The sequence below is a fragment of the Triticum urartu genome, chromosome 2A (assembly GCF_056163025.1).
Source record: "Triticum urartu cultivar PI428250 chromosome 2A, HENAU_Tu73, whole genome shotgun sequence".
Classification (NCBI taxonomy): Eukaryota; Viridiplantae; Streptophyta; class Magnoliopsida; order Poales; family Poaceae; genus Triticum; species Triticum urartu.
In genome coordinates, this window is record NC_141874.1 from 150,633,728 (window position 1) to 150,641,214 (window position 7,487).

The following is a 7,487-nucleotide window of genomic DNA, read 5'->3' on the forward strand; positions in this document are numbered from 1 at the left end:
GGGCAAGCAATACAGTGCGCTTTGTGAGAGAGGTGCCACATAGAAGTTGCATTTGGTATTTGAAAATCAAACCACCCTTTTGATACATAAATTTTGTCCACATGCAAGTGTGTTCGTGTTCTGACCCTCTCCCGCGTCATTTTTTGCCAAATCTATGAACATTAGATAAGTTGGATGACACAACAAACACGGTTCACTCAAACTAACCGTGTGCCATGCTGGTGCACCTATAATGCACACATCCGCACAGTACATTGGGCTCCACGAGGCTCCCCCTCTCAAAAATATCTTCCTGCCTCAAGGGTTTTTCTGTTTCATAACACACGGTTGTTATCTCCGGACCGTGTGCGATGTTTCTTGTTCCCAATCCCGCCTGCATCCCTGGAAAATATCTGCCCGCCTCGAGGGTTTTTCTGTTTCATAACACACGGTTGTTATCTCCGGACCGTGTGCGATGCACTATCATCAAAATTTTCAATAGCCCGACATTTCAATCCCGCGTTTGATTCCCGCATAGTAAAATATTAAGTACCCGCGTCATTTCCTCTAAAACCCCGCGCCCCCATCCACACACACACACACACACACACCAAAACCACCTCGGGCGTGCGTGCACACACACACACACCCTCCCTTGCTTGAAACCCTAGCAAGGTCCCCGCCGCTGCCGCCGCAAGGCCTCCATTCTCAACATCTGCCGGTTTGCCCGTGCAACTTACCCACCGACCTCCATACCCAGGGCACCCTGAGTTTCTTAGATGACGCCTGCCAAACGCCCCCCCTTACCACAGATCCCCATCCCCATCCCCCACTCCAGAGCGTCGCAGCCTAAGCCCGGCTATGCTTCCCACGGAGCTCGAGGAGCGATTGGCCCAAAAGAGGTGTATAGCGGTCTCTTCGCCTGACGTCGCTGAGGAAGCTGACGACCATTACTGGTGGCTAGCACTCAAGCAGCGGGCTAGAGTAGGCGGGCATGTCTCGTCCGCCGGCTACGACATCGAGGTCATCGACAGCGACGGCCTGAGGCAGGTTATGTCACAGGTTAAGTGGCCCACACCCAACCCCTCGGGTTCAACCGCCGTCGATCTCATCCATGGCCCCGCCACTGATATCCTCTCGCTCGCTGTCAACAATTTGCCATTCTACATCGCCATCGAGCCCCTTTTGTCACAAGGGGAAACCCATGATTTGTTTTGTCGAGTCCCTTTTGTAGTGTAGTGAGAATAGGCCCAGTTTTAATTGCTATATCTGGTTGTTTGCAATATGCCTTGTTTATTTCAGTTGTTCACAATGCGATGCTCTATATGTGCCATTATTTACTGTGTAGTACATTTCATCAATCCAGTTTTAAACATACCGATATGAATGCATATATTTGCTTGTTGTTAAGCCTGTTATAGCTAGCATATGCCTCTTTTGATGTTTTTTGATTGTTTGGTTGTTTGTAGTTAGCATATGTCCAGTTTCAAATGCTATATTTGGTTGTTCGTTGTATGCCTTGTTTATTCCAGTTATTCACAACGTGATTTTCTATATGTGCAAATATGAACTGTTGTGCTTAACATGCTTCTCGATATACCCACACAGGACAATTTTGGGAACAACTGTTGTTTTCCATCGAGGTTAGTTTCATCCCATGGCTTATATCTGCTGACTGTTCAGGATATCGGTAGCTGGTACCATATAGGCAGGCGGCTGATAAGGGACTAATCGGTGGATTGGACTTTTAACTAAATATATCTGCAACCCATTTATCGTTAGGTTAACTAGGGCCATATGTAATATATTTGAGGCTACATAGCAACATGCACTGTACTTAATGTCCAAATATGCAATCCTAAGCTACATAGCAACAAGGAAGAGTGTTACATTAATGTTCTGGTGATGTCTAGATATACGTAGAAGAGCAGCAGCAACAACAGCAACTCAACCCTGTTTGGATACTCAACTTAGCTAGAGGTTAGAGTTAGTTTCTAGCTCATTACTAACCCTGAACTAACTCCATCCAAAGAGTTGTTTGGATGGCAGGGTTAGATTGACAATAAATGCACTAGGAGAACTAGCTCCAATTATCACCTCTTGGGTTGGATAGTTTTTTGGGTGGGTTATAGATGCAACTAGCTCAAACTAGCCCTCATGTTTAGATAGATATACATTAGGGCTATTTGAGCCTAAACTAGCTCAATCTAACTGTAACCCCTGGATACAGCAGCAGTTAATCAGCCGATAATTTGTAAGAATTCACTGAACTCCTTCCGGCCCATAATTTAAGATGTTAATTCATCTAATATGTGAGTATATTGGATGTTATAAGATACTCCCTCGGTTCCTAAATATTTGTCTTTTTAGAGATTTCAAATGAACTACCACATACGGGTGTATATAGACATATTATAAAAGAGTGTTGTGCTACATCATTGTGCAATTGCTGTTTAGCTTCTAATATTAACTTGGTGCTTTTAGGTACATATGTCACTGGTAAAGATCTGCGCTTCGACCCTTTCTGCGTATGGGGCAATGAGATATCAATGAACCAACATCAAGTGAGGAAGCTGATAAAGATTGTTAGTAAAATGGGTCCAAAGATGGCAATTAAACTATTTGTTTACACTTTATCCAAGACAACAGCGACTGCAGGATGGTAAGTAAGAACTCTGCAGCCTTCTTTTTACTGCCCATAATGAGTTGTGTTACATGACAATGTCTGAATCTTTTTCCTTTGCAGTGATTGCCAAAGCAGTTTACTCAATATTACCTCTCAAACTACGTGATTGGTGGGCATGCAAAGGTTAAAGTATTTCTACCAGAACACGATGATTATCTAGATGTTTTCATGAAAACCATGAAGGATGGGTGGTCGGCCATCACAAGGGGTTGGACTAGAGTCGTGCGTGCCTTCTGCATGGAGGAGGGAACAATATGGGCATTCCGCTTCACCTTGTTCAACAACCAGAATATATTTCGCCTCTTTCTTTACCGTCTGTAATAGTACAAGTATACAACTATGGTTCATCATTCTTTTTTTTGGTTCTTATGTAATTCTTGAACATATGTACCTATGAATCGAATAATGCATTAGTTGTTTGAACCTGATGGATATGAATAAAGTTGTAGCATACATTCAAATTCAAATCCAAATCCGGTACAATTTGGAAAAGCAGCAATTAAATTAGGGTGAAATTACGCTCTCCAGGTTGTTACGGCACACATGGTTGGTAAAACACAAACGTTTGCGATATGCACCATAATCCGAGACAGTTCATAGAGAGGAAACGTGTGCAAGCATGCACACAGTTGCTGTTTGCAAACCGTGTATGATGTCAGACAATATCACAAACGGTGCGGGCAAACTAAATGTTTGTGTTAGTTGCCTTATCTTACATCGCAACCATGAACTATTTCTGATGAAGTATGCATCATAAACATTGCACCACAGGATAGTGTGTGTGATAGTTGTCGTGTACGACGATGTTACGACGGTCTGACGTTTCGTAATCCTGTCCGACACTCGTACGACGATTAGCTAATCTTCTTAACGGTGAACCGTTTGTGATGGGCCGCGCATCATACACGTTCTATAATAGTGAACCATTTGTGATGGGCCGCGCATCGTAAACGTAGCACCACAGAATACCGACTGCGATGGCAATGCGGGCATAAACGAGTAGGAGTACTGTAGGGGCCCTGTCCCCGACGGTTTCTGGGTCGTGTGGGAAGGACCCCCCTATCGCCCACACTCACTTGGCGACGGTTCCAAATGTCGTCGCGGAAAGGGGTTAAAAACCGTTTGTTTAGGACCGGCGTGCACCAGTGTTAGTAGCAATCGTCTGTGTTATTATCAGTCTTCGCACATATTTCCGATTACAGACTTGTTTACCTCTTATCACACACATCTTGTTAAATTGAACCGTTTATGTTCTCTTCGCTCAACACAAACAGTTCATCTGAGTGGACTATTTTCCCTCTATCGCACACACCTTGGTCTAGCTGACCATTTCTTTTGTTCCGCCTAATCACAAACAATTCATCCGAGTGAACTGTATGCAGTCAATTTCACACACCTTGATCTGGCTGGCCGTTTCTATTCTGTTGTGTAATCATAAACAGTTCATCAGAGCGAATTGTATGCCGTACATCGCACACACTTCCATCTGCCTACCCATTTCTGTTGTTCTGCCTCATCGTAAACAGTTCATTGGAGTGAACAGTATGCCCCTCATCGCACACGTAAGTAAAATCTTAACCGTGTTTGATGTATCCGCCATCACAAACATTTTGCATCTTTTTTTACGGTTTTTTACATCACTGATAACCCACAAGTATAGGGGATCGCAACAGTTTTCGATAAGTAAGAGTGTCGAACCCAACGAGGAGCTAAAGGTAGAACAAATATTCCCTCAAGTTCTATCAACCACCAATACAACTCTACGCACGCTTGACGTTCTCTTTACCTAGAACAAGTATGAAACTAGAAGTACTTTGTAGGTGTTGTTGGATAGGGTTGCAAGATAATAAAGAGTATGTAAATAGAAAGTAGGGGCTGTTTAGATAAAGAAACAATAAAGTAAATATAGCGAGTGTGGAAAAGGGGTGGTAGGAGTTGCGAAATTGCCCCTAAGCAATTGACTACTTTACTAGACCGATAGCAAGTATTATGTGGGAGAGGCCACTGCTAGCATGTCATCCCTGACTTGGAATTCTATGCACTTATGATTGGAACTATTAGCAAGCAATCTGAAACTACTAACGTTCATTAAGGTAAAACCCAACCATAGCATTAAGATATATTGGTCCCCCTTCAATCCCGTATGCATCAATTTCTGTGCTAGGTTGAAGCTTCTATCACTATTGCCCTCCAATACATAGTCCTATCAACATACAACTAACCCTATGGTGTGATCCACGCGCGCTCTCATATGATGGGCACCAAAGGACAACAACATAACCACAAGCAAATTAAATCAATCATAGCAATTCATCAACCACCGATAGGACAACGAAAATCTACTCAGACATCATAGGATGGCAACACATCATTGGATAATAATATGAAGCATAAAGCATGTCTGTGTACAAAAAGAGGGGTACGCTTTTTGTACCCCTATAACTGTGCACGGGCAGTCTGAGCCACGGGCACCACCACACTGAGTAAGGCAAGGGAGGTGAGCCAAGGTAAGGCCGAAGCTCAGGAGAAGCAGAACGACGCCAAGACCAAGACCAAAAAGAGCAAAGGGGACGAAGCGGACTCCCCCCGGCAAGATCCTTGCCGGGAGGCGGTTTTAGCAAACCCGGCAAGATCCTTGCCGTGGCGGCTCGCCCCACACCTACGGAGTGATTCACCCTTGAGTCCACTGCCCCCATGGGGCAAGGATTCGGGAGACATCCCCGTGGTGGAATGCAGATCTTTGTGAAGACATTCAAGATCAGATACACCCTTTAGAAGATGATGATCCTTGGCGGGATCCCAGCCAAGGAGGACCACAAGGCCCCCGGCAAGAGCCTTGTCGGGGATGACAGCAGGCACCACGGCAAGACCCTTGCCGGGGCCCCGGCAAGGCCCTTGCCAAGAACACCCGTAAGGCCACCATTAGGCCCATGCCAGTCAAACCTCCACCGCCATTCACATGCAGCTGCCGACCCAACCAGCTGGGCAGGCACCTGCGTGGCGGCATGCGGATCTTCGTGGAGACCCACCACTGCGCCACCTCAGCTGCCTGTCTGCCTACATAGCACCGCGGGCGCCGCTGGCCAGGGCGCGTGTCGACACGAGAGGGAGCGGCGACGGACGAGACATGGCTCTCCCCCGTCCCCGATAAAGCAAGGACAGCTGGGCAAGACGCATTAAATGCGCCTTGTCATGTACTGCGAGGGATAACCTCACATCACTGTACCCTTTCCACCTCCTGTGTGCCACTGTGGCAACCCCCTTTCCTATAAAAGGAGGCCCGAGGCGACCAGGAGGAGGATTCGGCCACCATTAGGCCCATGCCAGTCAAACCTCCACCGCCACACATGCAGCTGCCGACCCAACCAGCTGGGCAGGCACCTGCGTGGCGGCATGCGGATCTTCGTGGAGACCCACCACTGCGCCACCTCAGCTGCCTGTCTGCCTACATAGCACCGCGGGCGCCGCTGGCCAGGGCGCGTGTCGACACGAGAGGGAGCGGCGACGGACGAGACATGGCTCTCCCCCGTCCCCGATAAAGCAAGGACAGCTGGGCAAGACGCATTAAATGCGCCTTGTCATGTACTGCGAGGGATAACCTCACATCACTGTACCCTTTCCACCTCCTGTGTGCCACTGTGGCAACCCCCTTTCCTATAAAAGGAGGCCCGAGGAGACCAGGAGGAGGATTCGGCTTTTTGGAGCTCCTCACGCCCCATAGCTAGCTCAAGAACACAGATATACAATTCACCATAGTAGGAGTAGGGTTTTACGCATCCCTGCGGGCCGAACCTAGATAAACGAACCGTGTGCTATCTGTTTGATCCGCTCTTCTCACGACCCCGCACCCCGCAACCGTAGTAGGGATTCTTGTGATCCCATAGGTGTCGTTCCCACCGACAAAGCACCATGTTCAAGTAGAGGGTACAGCGGGTTGCGGGAGAGTGGACCGCTGTAGATAGAGGGGGGGAAGGTGATGGAGATGTTGGTGAAGATGGCGGAGGTGTTGTTGTAGATCGTGGTGATGATGATGATGGCCACGACAGCGTTCCGGCACCACTGGAAGAGAAGGGGAGAGGGGGGTGTAACGCCCCGCACACACCCGCCGGTGGTCGTTACTCCTGGCGGGATCTAGACTGGCCCCACAGATCAATACTAGTCTTTTCTGCGCACTTTGTCCTCACTCGTGCGCACCCAGGAGCAACTTCCCGGTCGGTCACCCATCCTGACACTACTCCAAGCTGAGCACGCTTAACTTTAGAGTTCTGTCCGAATGGGCTCCTGGAAAAGAAGGAATTCCTTATTGATATGAGTAGTCTATCATCCCTAATAAGCCAGGCTATCACATACACCCCCACTCAGAGGAACCGACGTCCTCGTCGGGCCACAGGAACGTTCCCTCTTGGCACAAACGTCTGTGCTTCCAGTCCGGTACATGTGCCATGCCGGGTGCCACGACGGGTCACAAACGTCATGAACAACATGACCACGCACCTGTCCACAACCATCCGTGTAACCGCGAGGGTCGGCTCTGATACCAACTTGTAACGCCCCGCACACACCCGCCGGTGGTCGTTACTCCTGGAGGGATCTAGACTGGCCCCACAGATCAATACTAGTCTTTTCTGCGCACTTTGTCCTCACTCGTGCGCACCCGGGAGCAACTTCCTGGTCGGTCACCCATCCTGACACTACTCCAAGCTGAGCACGCTTAACTTTGGAGTTCTGTCCGAATGGGCTCCTGGAAAAGAAGGAATTCCTTATTGATATGAGTAGTCTATCATCCCTAATAAGCCAGGCTATCACAGGGGGCCCCTTCATC